Source organism: Nycticebus coucang, chromosome 4 (assembly GCF_027406575.1).
Source record: "Nycticebus coucang isolate mNycCou1 chromosome 4, mNycCou1.pri, whole genome shotgun sequence".
NCBI lineage: Eukaryota > Metazoa > Chordata > Mammalia > Primates > Lorisidae > Nycticebus > Nycticebus coucang.
In genome coordinates, this window is record NC_069783.1 from 145,456,256 (window position 1) to 145,472,005 (window position 15,750).

The following is a 15,750-nucleotide window of genomic DNA, read 5'->3' on the forward strand; positions in this document are numbered from 1 at the left end:
GTGCTCCCCCAAACCCCGTGGCAGCCCACGTCCCCCGCTGGGACTCTGAGACTGGGGTAAAAGGGGTGGAGGGTGGGGATGCAGGGGCGCGAGGAGGCGGGAGGAAGGCAGAGGCGAGGGCGGGGGTGGGGCGCCTCAGCCAGCCAACTGCTCCCACATTAAAATTTCATGGGCGCTGCAGCAGCTACAAAGACGACGCCGGCTGCGCTCGGGGGACCAGAGGGAGGGAGGCTGCGGACGAGTGCGGGGAGGAGTTTGTGATGGGAGGCGCTTGCAGGGGCTCCCCCAGTTCTGCGCTGTGAGCTGGGGCACAAAGAACCCTCTGCACTCGCCCGCAGGACCGCCGACCCGAGGTAAGTCTCCCCCTGCATCCTAACAGCGCTCACTTCCCAAGCGTCCCTGTCTCTGTGCGAGGAACAGCTTAATCCCCTGAAGTTGGAGGCCGAGGGTAGGTCCCAGAGTCCCAGGGGAGGATGCAGGGTATGGCAAACGCTGCCCGAAGCGCCCCGCGTTAGGTGCAAGAAGAGGCGCTGCGGTCCTCATATGTTAAACGCAGCCAAGACTGGCCGGAATGGGGCGTGGGGACCGAGAAGGGGAGGACGCTTTGGGCGTCCAGTGCGGATGGAGATCTTGCAGTCCTGGTCTGAGGGGGAACAAAGACCCTTCCCTTCCGCTGCCAACAGACAGACGTAGAGGGACGGACCCCGGCCCTTCTGAGCCCATCCGCTTAGCAGTTAACTGGCCAACCATGGACAGAGCCCAGACAGTGTTGAAACTGGGGTTGGGGTTGGGGCGGGGTCCAACTCCTTTCCTCACACCCTGCCCACCCCCCAGCGCCTGCCCTTCCTTCGCTTCTGGGGCTCAAATCCAGGTGTCCGGTGTTGGCGTTCCGTGTGGCCGAAGAATGGAAAGGGCTGGTCAACCACCCTCGTTGGAAAGAATAGTGACCATGGTAAGCATGAGGATCGTACATCAGTTTGTGGAGAGGGACCGGCTTAGTGCTTTGCATTCATTTGCCACAACAGTCCCACGGGGTGGTAGGAAACCCATTTTAAGGAAGAAGAAATGGAGATTCAGAGAGGGTTGGCGACACGCCCAAGGTCACACAGCCAGTGAGTTTGATTCCAGGTATTCGGCCTCTAAAGCCCCTGTTGCATACCCCAAAGGGTCTGGGGAGGCTTGGGAACCCATCAGCTCCGTTCTCCACCTCTCCTTTCCTTCAGTACGCTTCCGGGGAGGCTGGGGATTTGGGAGGAAAGGGCCCAGACTTAATCCTCTCCTCCAGCAGAGAAGGTCTTGAGCTAGAGAAATTGCTTCTCCGACTGCGCAGGGGGAGGCCTACGGGCCTTGGACTCGCACCCTCATCCAGGCCCCAGACCAGACGCTGCCCTGAGCCCGGGACTGCTGGCGTGCGCACCCCACTGCGGTGCCGCCGCTGAAGGAACACCCGCACCTGCCGTGGGGGGCGGGGAGGACCCGGAGAGAACTTGCTGAAATGGCTTTGTTTTTTCTCGGTGCTGTCCTCAGACTGGACATGGTCCAAAGCAGAACACTAGCTCTGGGCACAGTACTTTGCCTTCCAAAGCGTATTCCCTTCTGAGAGCATCTGGGAGAGTCGCGGTCTCCCGGAAAGGGGGGCGGGGGAGACACTGGGCAGGGATGAGTAATTCCACTCGACAGACAGGGAAACCTGAGGACTGCAGTTCTCAGACTTTAGGGGCGTTGCTTCCAGTACACAGATGTCTGAGCCACGTGGCCAGGGGGATGAGTCAGCAGGTTTGGGGTGGGGCTGGGCATCTAATGTTTACTCCCACCTCATCCTAATTATGGGGGCGGGTTGAGGGAACAGTGCCCCCACTTCACCCCTCACCCCTAGTCCAGAATCGTGCAGCAGTTTGGGCAGTTTCTGGGGCACATTGCCAGCTCCTAGCTTTGGGTGCTATTGAACTTGTCCCACTCTGAATTTGGTTAATGTCATGTAGGTGGAATTTTATGTTAAGCCCTTCCATGCCTGCCTATGTTGTTATTTAATGACCCTTACCATTGAGAATTGTCCTGAAATCTACCCTATATCCTTCCTGCTGAATGTTTACCCTTGACCACACCCCTTAACAGGAGACAGATGAAGTCTTCACAGTCCTGGGAAGGAATCACATAATCTTTACCAGAAGCTTTAGGAGAATTATTCTCTATGCTTGCGTTAACAATGAGAAATTTATAATTTTTACCGATTTTTAAATAACAAATTTAATAAGTGTAGCAAAATGTATGATAATTTTAGAGGTTTTGGAAAAGAAAAATGATTCTCAATGTATTTCCCTCCGGTGTATTTTCTGTTACTGAAAATAATAATTGAAATGGTATTATATGTATACTGCTTTAAAACAACTACATCTGAGGTGTTTCTCAGTGCTGTTATGACCTTTTCAGAAATCACTGAGAGAGGTATGTTTCATAGAGTAGGCAAACGTGGTCTTCTCTGTCTGTTTTCTGTTGTTAGCTCTGCTGATAACATTTTTTTCCCTCCATCTTCATTTTGAGGTCCTTTCTCTGCATCTGATCCATGTTTCTCCCCAGGGCAGGATTACACTTCAACTGATTCATCAAGGCAGTGAGGGTAGTGGAAAGAGAAACAGTTGAGAGTTAGCTTAACTTTCCCCCCACCTTTGTCATCCTCAGCAAGGAAGTCATTTCTTTTTCTCTGAGCCTCAGTTTCCTCCTCTTTACGGTAGGGATCATAATTCTGGCTTTAAAAATCTGTTGTGAGGCTATAAACCAGTATGTGTGAAGTCCTTGACACCCTGCAGGTGCCTAACATAGTTAATGCTATGGTGCACCCGCTGGGTGCCAGCTGAGTTCACTGACTCAGCATCTGAATCTTGTATCGATATTTAGTTGTTAGCTTTTATTTCTTTTGAGGCTGTTGGTTCATCTCCTGGGTGATATTGGGTTGTTTGAGCAGCGTGTTTCTGGGGCATTGGGTCCCTTGTGCTAGTTCAATGGGCTGATGAATAGCTTACAGGCCAGTCCTTTGTTCCAAAAGGATCCTTTCCCTTGTTCCTGAGGCCTGGCTCATCTGTCAGCTGGAGCTCCATGGAACAATGGCCAGAGATTCTCAGGGGCAGAGGTGAAGTCTGGCTGAGAGTGACATCTGTCTCCCCATCTCTTTATACACTGATCAGACCAGATGAGGCAGGTGTTCCCTTCTCCTATGTGGTGCCAGGTGGGCCCCTCTGGGAGCGTTTGTCAAGTCGTAAAGGGAGGGAGGGGCTGAACTGTTGTGTACTCAAAGGTGTAGAGGAGGTGATGCCTGGTAACCAAGCCTGGCTACCTTTTAGTAGCCATCTACCAAGGTTCTCGCTTGGTGCTTACCTCATGGACACCACAAGATAAAGCAGAGAATGAGGTCTTGCTGATGAGAAACTTGTTCAGAGAGGTGAAGTGACTAGCTCATGGTCACACAGCAAGTTAATTGTAGAGTCAGGATTTGAACCTGTATCTAGGCTGACTCTGAACCGTGTTTGTAACTGCTACACTATGCCTTTCCCTCTCCTAAAAGCAGACAATCAGTTGCCCCCAGACCATGAAAGCAACTGGAACAAAGAGACCCAAAATGGTTTAGTGATCATGGGCCAGTTTCTTCATAGTAATTGTGATGCAGATGGCCATGACCTCCCTCGGGTCTTTTCTCATGTAGCATTCCCCACCCTCCCCACATATTTGAATCTAAGTCTTCTGGCCCTCTGGGGTCCAAGAGGCCTGTTTAGAATACTGGTTGCACCATTTTCCAGTTTGGTGACCTCAGAGCAAGGCACTTCACTCTGAACCTGTTTCCTCATCTGTAAAATGGGCATAGTAAAACCCAACTTATTTTGTCATGTAGATAAAGGTGCCTCAATTAGTATCTGTTCTGGATAAGTGTTAGTTTCATTTCCTTTCGTTCCTCCTTGTTTTTCTTTCTTCTCTCTCCATCTCAGAGTTTCCTTTGCTTGAAGATCTGAATTTCGAATCTCCTGTTTTGTGGACGTTGTGTTTGAATTCATCAAGCACAGCATCCCTCAGCACATCTCCTGAGAGGCGTACCGCACATCTCATTATTCCTGGGAGCTTCCGTTATTTTGGGGCACTCCCTCATCCGAGGCAATTCAGGTCAACGTCTTCTGTTGCCTCAAATCTCCGAGCAGGGATTTTTATTCCAGAGTCAGGGAAAAAAGACCAAAACACCAGGGGGCTTCTAAAATGCAACCGATGTATGTTTCCCTGACAGCTGTTCATCCGTTATCAAACAGTTTACCCACACTGTTTAGGGGGAAAAATGAGTATCCCATGAGGAGTGTGGACAATGGTAATAATAATAATGATGATGATGTAAGAAAATTGTAGAATTCAAGCTAATATGTAATAGGTATCACCTCATTTAATCCTCATAGCAACCGCATGGATTAGAAGGAGGCTCATAGTGGTGATGGATTTATTCAAGGTCACACAGTTAGCCAGTGGCAGAGCAAGACAGGAATCCATGCCATAAAGCTCATGTCCTTTTAAGTGCATGAGGATGTTTTCTTGGACACTGGCCTGACCAAGATGCTCCCTGTCTCTTGTTTTGCTTTTGCTGCGTCCCAAGAAATCAATTTTGGCAAAAGCTACGATTCAAAACAGGTCCCTAGCATCTGTTCTACATTGTGCCCACAGGCAGGTGTTTATTCCCTCACTCCTGTCTCTTTCTTTCTTGGTGACAGCTGAAGGCATCTGTCCACCCCAGCGGTTCCAGACGTTAATGTGGCTACCATGACCCCATTGGCATGAATTGAAAACCGAGGTGTTCCTCCTCCTCCTGTGCACTCAGCTTCATGCTTTGAGGTCAGATCCACTGTGAAATCCGTATGTGTGAGATCTCCTGAATCTCAGGGGTAGGAGAGGCCTCTGACGGCCCTCTGGGTTCCAGGCCCTCCATCACGGCTTCCTGATGAGCTCCTTGACCTTAGTTTGTAGTAGGGGACCCTTGAGAGCTGAGATGCTGGGGCCCTGGAACACACCAACAAGGTCTTTGTGTGGCCTCTGATGTGGCATTTCTCAGCTCCTGTCTTCATCACACCTAAACAAGTTTAAAAAAAAAAATGACTTTAGGGGGCAGCACTTGTGGCTCAAAGGAATAGGGCGCCGGCCCCATATGCTGGAGGTGGAGGGTTCAAATCCAGCCCTGGCCAAAAGCTGCCAAAAAAAAAAAAAAAAAAAATGACTTTAGGGCCGGTGCGGCGGCTCACGCCTGTAATCCTAGCACTCTGGGAGGCTGAGGTGGGTGGATCACTTGAGCTCATGAGTTTGAGACCAGCCTGAGCAAAAATGAGACCCCGTCTTTACTAAAAATAGAAAAACTAAGGCAAGAGGATCAATTGAGCCCAAGAGTTGGAGGTTGTTGTGAGCTATGATGCCACGGCACTCTACCCAGGACAATAGCTTGAGACTCTGTCTCAAAAAAAAAACAAAAACAACTTTATTGAGATATAATTTGTGTAGAAGAAACACATCCATTACATAACAAGAAAATGTATGATTAAAGCATGCATTTCAATGGTTATTTATTTATTGAGACAGACTCTTACTCTGTCACCCTGGGTAGGCTGCCGTGGCATCATAGCTCACAGCAACCTCAAACTCTCGGGCTTGAGCAGTCCTCTCGTTTCAGCCTTCCGAGTAGCTGGGTCTATAGGCATGCATCGCCACGCCCAACTAGTTTTCTCTTTTTAGTAGAGATGGGGCCTAACTCTTGCTCAGGCTGGTCTCAAATTCCTGAGCCTCAGGTGATCCACCCACCTCAGCCTCCCAGAGTGCTAGGATTACAGGCGTAAGCACTGCGCCCAGCCTCATGGTGTTTTGACAAATGCGTACACCTGTGTAGCCAAGGCCACACTCAAGATACAGAACATTTTCATCACCCTAAAATGCTGCCCTGCGTCCCCTCCCAGCCTCAGCCCCAGGAGACCACTGTCCTGCTCTCTATGGTTGGTTTCCTTTTTGCTCCATAATGTTTTCCAGTTGCTGTGTGTCTCAGCAGTTCAGTTCTTTGTTTTGATACAACTTCATTGAGGCATAGTTTAAATACCATGTAACTCACCTATTCCCATTATTTTTAGAAAATTTACCAAGTTGTGCAACCATCATCATTAATCAGTTAGAACATTTCCACTGCTCCAGTGAGGTCCCTCACACCCATCTGCTGTGAATCCTCATCCCTCCCCTGACCCCAGGGACCACTAATCTAATTTTGAGTTCTCTAGGTTTTCCTTTTCCAGACATTTTGTGTAAATGAGATCGTACAATATGGGTGCCGTTGTGCTCGTGTGCTTTCCTTAGCATAGTGTCTTTAAGGCTTGTCCATGCCATAGTAGGTAGATTCCCTTGTGTGTCTGTGCTGCAATTTGCTTAACCATTTACCCAGACTGGAGATTTGAATTTGATCTCTGCTGCCTGACTGAGGCTATACTGACACAAGGTAAATGTGGCTCATATTTCTGGAATGTAAGTATTACACAAAGATTTATTTAAAGGGTAAATCATCCACTGATGAAAGTAACTTTTTTTGGAGGAACACTTACCATGTGTCAGGCACTAGCTAAGCTCTGAAAATAATAAACTTTGAATCATGCATTGATAATGTTAGGGGAGGGAAGCATGGTTTCCTCCCCAAAGCCCATGCCTTCCTTTTTATCCTCTAAGACGGTGTCAGCTCCACCCAAGAAATAAAAGTTCCTTTGAAACCTTCATTGCCTTATTCATAGGAAAGATTCTGGGGCCATAGGGTCAGGGGAAAGAGTCCTTGTTGCTCAAGCAATGTTCCTACAAGCAGCCCAGGGTCTATTTACAGAGTACGGCAAGTTCCAGGGATAAAGAAGAGAGAAGAGAATTTCCACGTTCTTCAGGACATTCACATCCATGCTGGGAAGCCACCTTGCAGATAAGTATTCAAGCTCACGAGCCCACAGAATACTGTTCTTTGTAGAAGTGTCGTATTCTAGAATGCCAAGTTAGAAGGGGACAATTGGTAATGTAGCTCATTCACTGTTTGTTCTACCTCTATCCCAGAAAGAAAGAGTTGTCCCCATTTTAAGAGATCCCCCCCCCGCCAGAAAGTGATTTTTCATACCTCACTTTTGGTATAGGGTGTAATATTTTATAAAGTTTACTATCAGGAACTTCTGCAGAGCTGAGTTAAATGATTTCATCTTGTGCCTCTGTAGACTTGGCGTTAGACGGAGGTTTGGGACTCCCTGGTGATTGAGACTGGCCCTTCTCAGGTGTATCCTTTTGAGATAGTATTCATAAGCTTTAGCTGGCACTCTTCAGCCTTGCAGTCAAGAATAGAGAGACCTCAGCACTGCGCCACTGTACACAGTCTTCTCAGTGCAAGGGTCTAAGTACCTTTCCAGCTCTGGGCTTGTGCCCAAATCCCAGGTGCTGAAAGCAAACTCTGAAAATGAGCTCAGAAGGGTGGGGCATGGTGGCTCATGCCTGTAATCCTAGCACTCTGGAAGGCCAAGGCTGGTGGATCACCTGAGCTCAGGAGCTCGAGACCAGGCTGAGCAAGCCCCCATCTCTATGAAAAATAGAAAAACTATCCAGGCCTTGTGGTGGGCATCTGTAGTCCCAGCTACTCAGGAGGCTGATGCAGGAGAATCTCTTTAGCCCAGTGAGCTACAGTGACACCACAGCACTCTACCCGGGGTGACGGGGTGAGACTCTGTCACACACACACACTAGAAAAAGAAAAAAGAAAGAAGAAAAAGGTTTGTAATAAAAAAAGAAAAAGAAAATGAAAATAAACTGAGAGGCCCCTCTGACCCTCTTGGCTCTGGTCTGCCATTTGATGGAGATAGCACAGTTGTCACCAACACCAAAACCGGGGAAGTAGTCCTGGGTCAGGGTTAGTGCTCATTCTCTGGTCTTCTCCAGATTGGTGACATAGGATGATCCCTTAAACTAGACCTACCCCAGCCTCTGGCTCCCCCAGCTTCCTCTGGTGCATGGTCAGGAAGGATGGGAGGAGCAGAAAAGTAACCGAGGCTGGCAGAAGGGTCCTTCCTGTTTCTTATCCTGTGTTTCCAGTGACGGCAACTGTGGTGCTCCTTGGGTGTCAGAGTTGGGAGCTGTCCCAGGGCCCAGAGAGAGGGATGGGCTTCCCAGGGCCCCGCAAAGTAGCAGGGGTAGATTCTAGACCCTGATGTCCTGTTCAGTGTTCCCTCTCAGCTGTCAACAAGCTGCTGAGTTTATCCTGGGTCACATTCTGCAGTTGTTGGGGAACAGAGGTGGCTGAAGGGAGCCCCTCCTCCAGGGCCCCCCACACTCTTTAAGGATGTTCTGGGGTGGGAGAAGGGGAGGTGGTGGGTGCTGTGCCTAGGCTCAGCCTCCCTGGTTCCTGGACTACCTTCTCTGGCCAGGCCTTGGCCTGGGAGGGGACCTGGGTGTGGTTTTCCCCTGCGATGTGGTTGGTTCCTTTGTCTTCCAGGATGGGCCTGTGGGTCTGTGTGGGGAAGGAGCTGGGAACCAGGCCTGCCTGGGCTGCCAATGTGTTGGCTGGCTGCTGTCAGGTAAGCTGGGGGCAGGTGTCGGGGAAGCATGGAAGGCGGTTGCATTCAGCGGGTAGGTTGCCCTTCCTCCTAGGCCCCATCCCCAGCCCCAGGCTTGGCCAGAACACTTCAGCTCATGAGAAGAAGGCCCAGGAACCAGGTAGCTGGAAGTCTTGTTCTGTGGGTCCTGGTGGGGGTAGCTGGGTGGGGACAGAATCAAGACCTCTGTGGGTGGACACATGGCAGAGATTTTAGCATGTTCCTTCATCCAGCACTGACATGGACCAAGCACCTTCTTGGAGCCAGAAGCTGGAGATCCAGAGGTGAACACAGACATGGTCCTGTCCTTTCGGATCTTCATGTAAGAACATGCTCTGTCACAATCTCAGCAAGGGTTTGAACTCCCTGTCCTGGGAGGGGTGTGTGTGCATGTGTGTGTGTCAGGGATGGTGGTGTGCGGAGGTCCACTCAGTGTGAATGTTGTGAAAGGAATTCAAGCCACCTGAGGACTCCAAAGTTCCCCTCCACCCACCCAAACTCTTGCCTCTTCCCAGCTCACGATGCTCTTGGGGCTTGTGGTGGGCTCCCTGGTGGGGCTTTCTCAGCTTTCATCACTTCCTCTTGATTCCTAAGTTTCTTCTAAAAATTTTTAGTGTCTAAAGCCCTCACACCCATGCTGTGTGGGTAATGGGGGCCCAAGAAAAAGACTCGGGAGTCTGTGTGCCCCCTTGGATGCAGGGACATATGGGAAGTTGGGAATGGAGGCTGCATCCTCACCTGCCGTGTCCTGCCCCCGCCCCATCTCCAGGACTCCTGGTCTTCTTTTTGGAGCCTGGCTGACTCAGGACTCTGGCCGTGGTGACCCAGGGAGCAGCTTTCCGTGTTTTTCTGGAACCCTGGATGATCCCTTGAAGATCTCATCCTTCCCAATTGCTAGGATGGAGCATGCTGTGGATAAGAGCCTTTGCTGGTCGATGATACTTGGCTCAGCCCAGTACCAGACCTTGCTCTGAAGGACAGCTTGAGGGGTATGAGGGAGGCCAGGCAGCCCCCACCCCCTCCCCACCTGCTCAGACTCTACCTGTGGGCCCTGCTGTTGGGGCTGGAGGCCGCTTCCTGACCCTGCCTGGACTTGATTCCTTTTTGCATTTTGGCCAGAGACCAGACAGAGCTTAGCCTGGGCTGAGGCCTCACTGACCACTCCCCTGCCCTACAGGATGGGCACTGGGCAGGGGACTCCCAGTGGGTGGGCAGGTGCAGCTCCTGGGGTGGTCTGTCTGTCTTTTGCCATTTGCCTTGTGCTTAATTGTCATTTCTTTGGGGGCTTCCTGGGTGGGGCTTTTCTGTGCTTCTCCTCTCCCAGAGGGTTACAGGCAGGAGGCAGTTAGGGCCTGGGGGAACCTAGGCCTTCCCCCAGTATTGCTGAGCTCTGAAAGGGGTAGCCGGTGGGGCTCAGGTTGTGCCATCCTGAAAAGAGAGAGTCTCTAAGAAGTGGGGACCCAGGCCAGGAAATCTCATTGCAATGAAATAGATAGCCCTGGGTCTTTTTCCTGCCATCTGAAGGGAATCAGCCTCACCCTTGAAGGGTCACCCAGTCAGACCTGGACTCCTTTGGGCACTGATCCTGTGTTCTGTTCTTGAGGAGCAGAGGCTGGGAGCACAAGCCTCACACACCTGCTTCTCCATTCTCTACCCCTGATTACAACCCCCTCCAGCAGAGACAGTCCCAGAGTTTGCAAGAGAGCAGCCTAGGCAAATTTCATAGCCCTGTGTCCTTTCCCGGGTGTGGAGCAGGTGTGTACTCCTCACTGTGGGCTGCCACAACAGAATACTACACATCAGAGATTTGATTTTTCACAGTTTTGAAGGCCGGAAAGTCCAAGATCAAGGTGCCAGGGTTGGTTTCTGGTGAGCCCTCTCTCCTCTGTTTGCAGGTGGCATCTTCTCACTGTGTCCTTATGTGGCCTTTTCTCTATGTGGCAGAGGGCAGAGAGAAGGAGAGAGTAAGAAACCCACATTTGAGCTTGCATGTCTCTTCTTATTATGAGGACACCAATCCTATCAAATTATGACCTCATTTCACCTTAATCAACCCCTTAAAACAGCAATCCCCAAACTTATCAGCACCAGGAACTGGTTTCATGGAAGACTTCGATTTTTCCATGGACTAGGGGTGGGAGTGGAGGGGACAGGAGGGGGACTCAGGCAGTGACACTGTGTGGCTGGTTTCTTAATAGGCCACAGACTGGTTCAGGTCTGTAGCCTGGGAGTTGGGGACTGCAGGCTGTCTCCAAAGGGGAGACGGTCACATAGTGGGCTAGAGCTTCAACATATGCATTTTGGGGAGGAAGGAAACACAATTCAGTTCATAACAGGGTGGTTATCACAAACATGGAGCCGTCTCCCTTTGGAACTCCCACCATCACAGGGAAGGGGAGGAGTAAAAGGTTTGAGAAACACAGTGGCAGGTCCTGTGCTGAGGTGGCTCTGAGTGCTTTGGGGACACGTGGAACTGGCCGGACCCAGTGCAGAGAGCCAAAAGCCCTCAGGAAAAGTGATGTCTGTAGAAGAGCCTCAGCTTTGAAGCCAGATCAGGTGTGGGGTGCACACTCTGCTGTACATCCTTGGGCAAGTTGCCTCACCTCTGGGAGTCTCGATTTCCACTCTGTGAAGTGGGCTGCATGTGCTTGCCTGGTGGGCACAATTGCCTTGCACAGGGCCTGATCCTAGGAGGTGCTCGGTAAATGTCCCCATCCATCTGGGAGTTTAGATTTAGGGTTTGTTTAATTTTGGTTCTCTGGACTATAAAACTTTGAATCCAGAGGCTTTTCTTTTCTTTTCTTTCTTTCTTTTTTTTTTGAGAGACTCTGTCGTTCTGAGTAGAGTGCCATGGTATAGCTCACAGCAACCTCAAACTCCTGGTCTAGAGGAATCCGTTTGCATCAGCCTCCTGAGCAGCAGGGACTACATGGGTGCGCCACACGCCTGGCTAGTTTTTCTATTTTTAGTAGAGACCGGGTCTCACTCTTACCCAGGCTGGTCTTGACTTCCTGACCTCAAGCAACCCACTGGCCTTGGCCTCCCAGAGGGCTAGGCTGACAGGTGTGAGCTACCACACCCTGCCCTATAGGCATTTCTTACTAGCCTTTTTCCTGCCTGGTTTCTTAATATCTCTCTTGGAGCCACTTGGGGCAGTGGTAGCATTTCATGGCCTCTGTAGCATAGTGCCTCCTGGGGTATTTACATTTTTCTTCTCTCATCAGAATTGAGCACCTACTGGGGCCCTTTTTTGTGCTAGTCACTCAGGGGGCAGACAGATGGTAATCTGGTGGCAGTTGAAACCTTTAGGATTTCACCAGCATGCTGGATGGGATAAAACCAGCTCACATGAAGAACTGGAAATGTCACAGGGTCATAACGAGTCACCTGAGGCACAGGCTCTGAGTGAGTCCCCAGCTCTTGGGGTGGGTGATGGGAGTGAGACCCAGAAAGGGCTGCAGTAGTCTGGAACATCCTCCTAGGCAGGCTAAAGCAACAGGGGTCTTGAAGGATGAGAAAGATGTGGTTTAGCTGAGAGCCTGTGGGGAAAATTTCCAAAGTAAGTTCTAGGGGGTGCTATTGCTCTTTCAGAGAAAAAAAAAAGTGAGTTCAAATTTAGTAGGTTTCTGTAGTATAGAATTTATCAGAGCCTTTAAGGTACTAATGGGAATTCTGAATACTCTGCAACAGGACAGAAGAGGAAACGTTTCCCAACTTTTCTGGCTACAGAATCCTTTTCTCCTAGAGCGTACTTTAGCACTGTGAGATGCTAGTTGGGGGTTTTATGGGAAAAATACAGAGGTGATAGGAGTGGCATAACCAAGGTACACATAGGTGCTTTGTGGCATTGGCTGGAAAGGAAGCAGACCAGGAGGGGCACCAGGAGGGGCTGGGGAATCGGAACTTGGTTCCAGGAGCCAGGCCAGCTTGATGCAGTTTTTTTTTTTATGGGGGTAGGGCAGGCTGGTGGTTGGAGGAGGTAGAAGCCTGGCAGTCGCTGACAGAAGAGATGTCCACTGAACATAGTGGCACTGGGGGATCACATCTATGGGGGACAAGTGCTGGTGTGTGCGCGGGCACAATGATCCAGCCTACTGGGAAAGGGCTGATCAGAACCAGGCAGGGGGTTCCAGCCAGGACGATGGGACCCAGGACAAGTAAGGTTCATTTTCAGGGAAGTGAAGTGTTTTGGGAGGTGAGTGGGTGGAGGCTCTGAGAGCCACAGCGAAGAAATAAGGAGGCGAATGTTCCTGGGCAGGGTCTATGAGGCTAAGCTTGATTCTGGTGGGGGTTAAGGGCTTTGAGGCAGACCCCCTGCCTGGTCAGGTCCTGCTCCCGGGCTGTATGGGTTGGGAGGCCTCTGGAGCACAGCTGGAGGGGCTGGGGCAGTGTTGCATGGTGTGATTAACCTACTAACCCAGGGCTCGGCCGGGACGCTGCGGTGTGTGATGAGGTGCCTGGCCTTCTGCCAGCCAACTAACCCACTAACCAGGTCCCAGCATGCCCTACTAACCCCTTGCCACCCCGCAGCCAAACCCTACTAACCATGCAGCTCATGGGCCTTACAAGGCACTGGCACATGGGGGCAGACAAAGCTCCAGAAGGGCCTACCCGTGGGCTGGGATCTTTGTGCAGACCCGTATTCCAGGACAAGGCATGCAAATAAGACTCACCAACCATGTCACTTCCTGTTGAGTGTCTTTGAGCAAGTCGCCTCACTTCTCTGAACTCCAGTTTCCTCAGTGGTAGAACAGGAGCACTGATACCTCACAGGTGGCAGTGAAGAGTCCCTTCAATACAGAGGTCTTAGCACACAGAAGATACTTGAAAAAGTAAGGATGAGGGTTGGGGTGGGAGGCCCCCCAAACCTGGTTGATCACACCTCCTGCCTAGGCCTGGTCTTTCTGGGTGTTCTGCACACAGACCCTTCTGCCTGGGGCCAGACACTTGCTTTAAACCCCTAACTGTCTCTTCCCCACATTCGTCCTCCTTCTCAGCTTTCTTTTCTGTAGGCAGCTCTTTTGTTCGATTACTAACCCGTCTAACACTGGGGGTGCCTCACATGCACCTCGACCATCCCTTAACAAACAAACGGGCCTGCGTGCGCTCTTCCTTTTCTCCTAGCGACTCCTGTGTGTGTCTGCTGAGGTGCCTCTGTCCGCTGGCGCTGTGCTCTGACTTACTAACCAGCCCCTACTAACCCTGTTATCTCTTCTTACTAACCCCAGCCCTGCCGAGCTCTGGGCCCCCCCTCGGGGGGGGGCTGGTCCCCCTCCTTTTGGCAAGCAGATGTCCTTGGGCTGGCTCTGCAGACAGACGTCCCACTTTACTGTCTCACATTGGCTGCTTGTGAGGCCAGAGTCCACTGGGCCAGTTCTAAGGCTGGAATGGCCTTATTAGCATCGCCCAGAGAAGGAGGAGATGGTCGTTTGGATGTAGGAGGCTGGACTCTGAGCATGACATCTCTCCTCTAGTGCAGAAATCTGGTTGCCACTGGGAGTGAGCGGGACCAGGGAAACTTCTGGGGAGTCAATGTGGAGGCCTATGGGCCCGCAGTGTGGAGCTCTGGGCTTTTCCCAACCAAGGGAGCAGAGAGAAGGGGCCTGTGTTTCCTTCTCCGGTGGGAAGCCAGGGCAGAATTTTCCCTTAAGTGATCTGAACAGGAGCCCTACCGCACAGGACGTCCAGAGCAGGGGGGGCGTGTCCCGCGGAGGAAGTCAAGAGGGGCCGTGTTCAGCACCGGGGTGTACGTCCAGCCCGGAACGTCAGTAGAGGGGCGTGCCCACGCTGGAAGTCAATCAGCTGGGCCTTTCCTACATTGGAATTAATGAAGGGAGTCTTTCACCGAGTGGAAATCACCGAGTGCAGCATTTCGTACACAGGAAGTCGGCCAGGGAAACATTTCCCATATTTGAATGGCAGGGAGATAGATATTTCTGGCACAGGAAGTCAGTGAGAGGACGTTTCCTTATCACAAGGCAGTGAGAAGGGCGGGTCAACGCTCAGTGACAAGTCCCTGTTCCACACAGGAAGTCAGCTAGAGGGACCCTGCCCACCGCGAGAGGCGGGTTTCCACACCGGAAGTAGACCGGTGGGCCATTTGTTTTTACGCCGAAAGTCATTGAGAAAGACCTGTCTCACGCCCAGAACCTAGAGGGCGCTAGTTGCCGTGTTGAAAAGACAGGGACGAAAGCTCTATTGCCAAGTTTGCTGCAGGAGGAGGTGGGGGAGCAAGAAATGAACTGCGTGGGTCCAGAAAATGTCTGCAGTCCCTCGGCCTGGCTGGGAATTCATCCCTGGCTCCCTGGCCCAAGTTCCCGTCCCAGCCTGCACCCCCCAGAGCCCGCCAGCTGCTAAGCCGGGGCCACACCTGGGGGTGATTTTAGGTCTCACCTCCAGTAGGCACCTTGGTCTCTTTGGGTTAATCAATGGCTCTCTTGCACTAACTCTTGCTCTTACCCAGCTAATTCTACCTGACTGCCCCAGAGGCTGACCACTAACAACTAACCCAGGCTGTCCAGGGGCTCCAGGCTCCTGGCCTGGCTCTCACTGGCTCTTAATTAACCTCTCCTTCATCTTGACTAACTCCTGCCTTTCTGGTCTGTTCCTTTCAGCAGAAACTAATGTGGATTTCTTTCTGACTAACAACAGGCCTAACACTCCTCGTTACTATTAACAGCTTGGATGTCAGCATGGCTGGGAAGGGGCTAACACAAGTTTAACTAATACAGGGAAAAGTGTAGCTAGTAATGTTCGTAACTGCTCTGGGTCAGAGCCATCAGAAGTCATTAAAGGTGGCAGTTCTCTAAAGGAGATGCCAGGGCATTTGTGTGGCCCAGGCCTGAGTGTGATACCCACCTGAGGTGGAGTCAGAGTACTGTCAGAATGCCAAGGTTTTGGCCATTGTACACATCTTATTAATGCCTCATAATCTGCGTTTGTTTTCCGTTGTTTTAAAAATAGCCTCATAGCTATAGTGGTCCAGACAAGTAATTACAGCTCATAAACACCTTCAAATACCTATCTCGTGTCTACAGAGGATATGCCATTATGTATGGAGTCGATAGTCACAAGGCCAGGGCCTTGTGTCTTTGTTTAGAGGACTTTAGTGTTTTGGAAGTCCTAGTAGGGCCTTAAGCTAAGTCCT

The 15,750-nt window shown here is 51.0% G+C and overlaps 1 long non-coding RNA gene across 4 annotated transcripts; it reads left to right on the top strand.

Moving 5' to 3' along the window:
- Window positions 1-37: 37 nt before the first annotated feature.
- LOC128583686 (uncharacterized) lies at window positions 38-13,427 on the top strand. 4 transcript variants are annotated; one of them, XR_008379523.1, is made up of 5 exons: window positions 38-56; window positions 278-353; window positions 835-952; window positions 6,866-8,925; window positions 9,373-13,427. It is a non-coding gene; the product is annotated as an uncharacterized LOC128583686 (long non-coding RNA). The 4 variants fall into 4 exon arrangements; XR_008379522.1 differs by lacking the exon at window positions 38-56 and adding an exon at window positions 4,740-4,860 and having other exon boundaries at window positions 174-353; XR_008379524.1 differs by lacking the exon at window positions 38-56 and having other exon boundaries at window positions 175-353; window positions 9,373-9,592; window positions 10,499-13,427.
- Window positions 13,428-15,750: the final 2,323 nt, after the last annotated feature.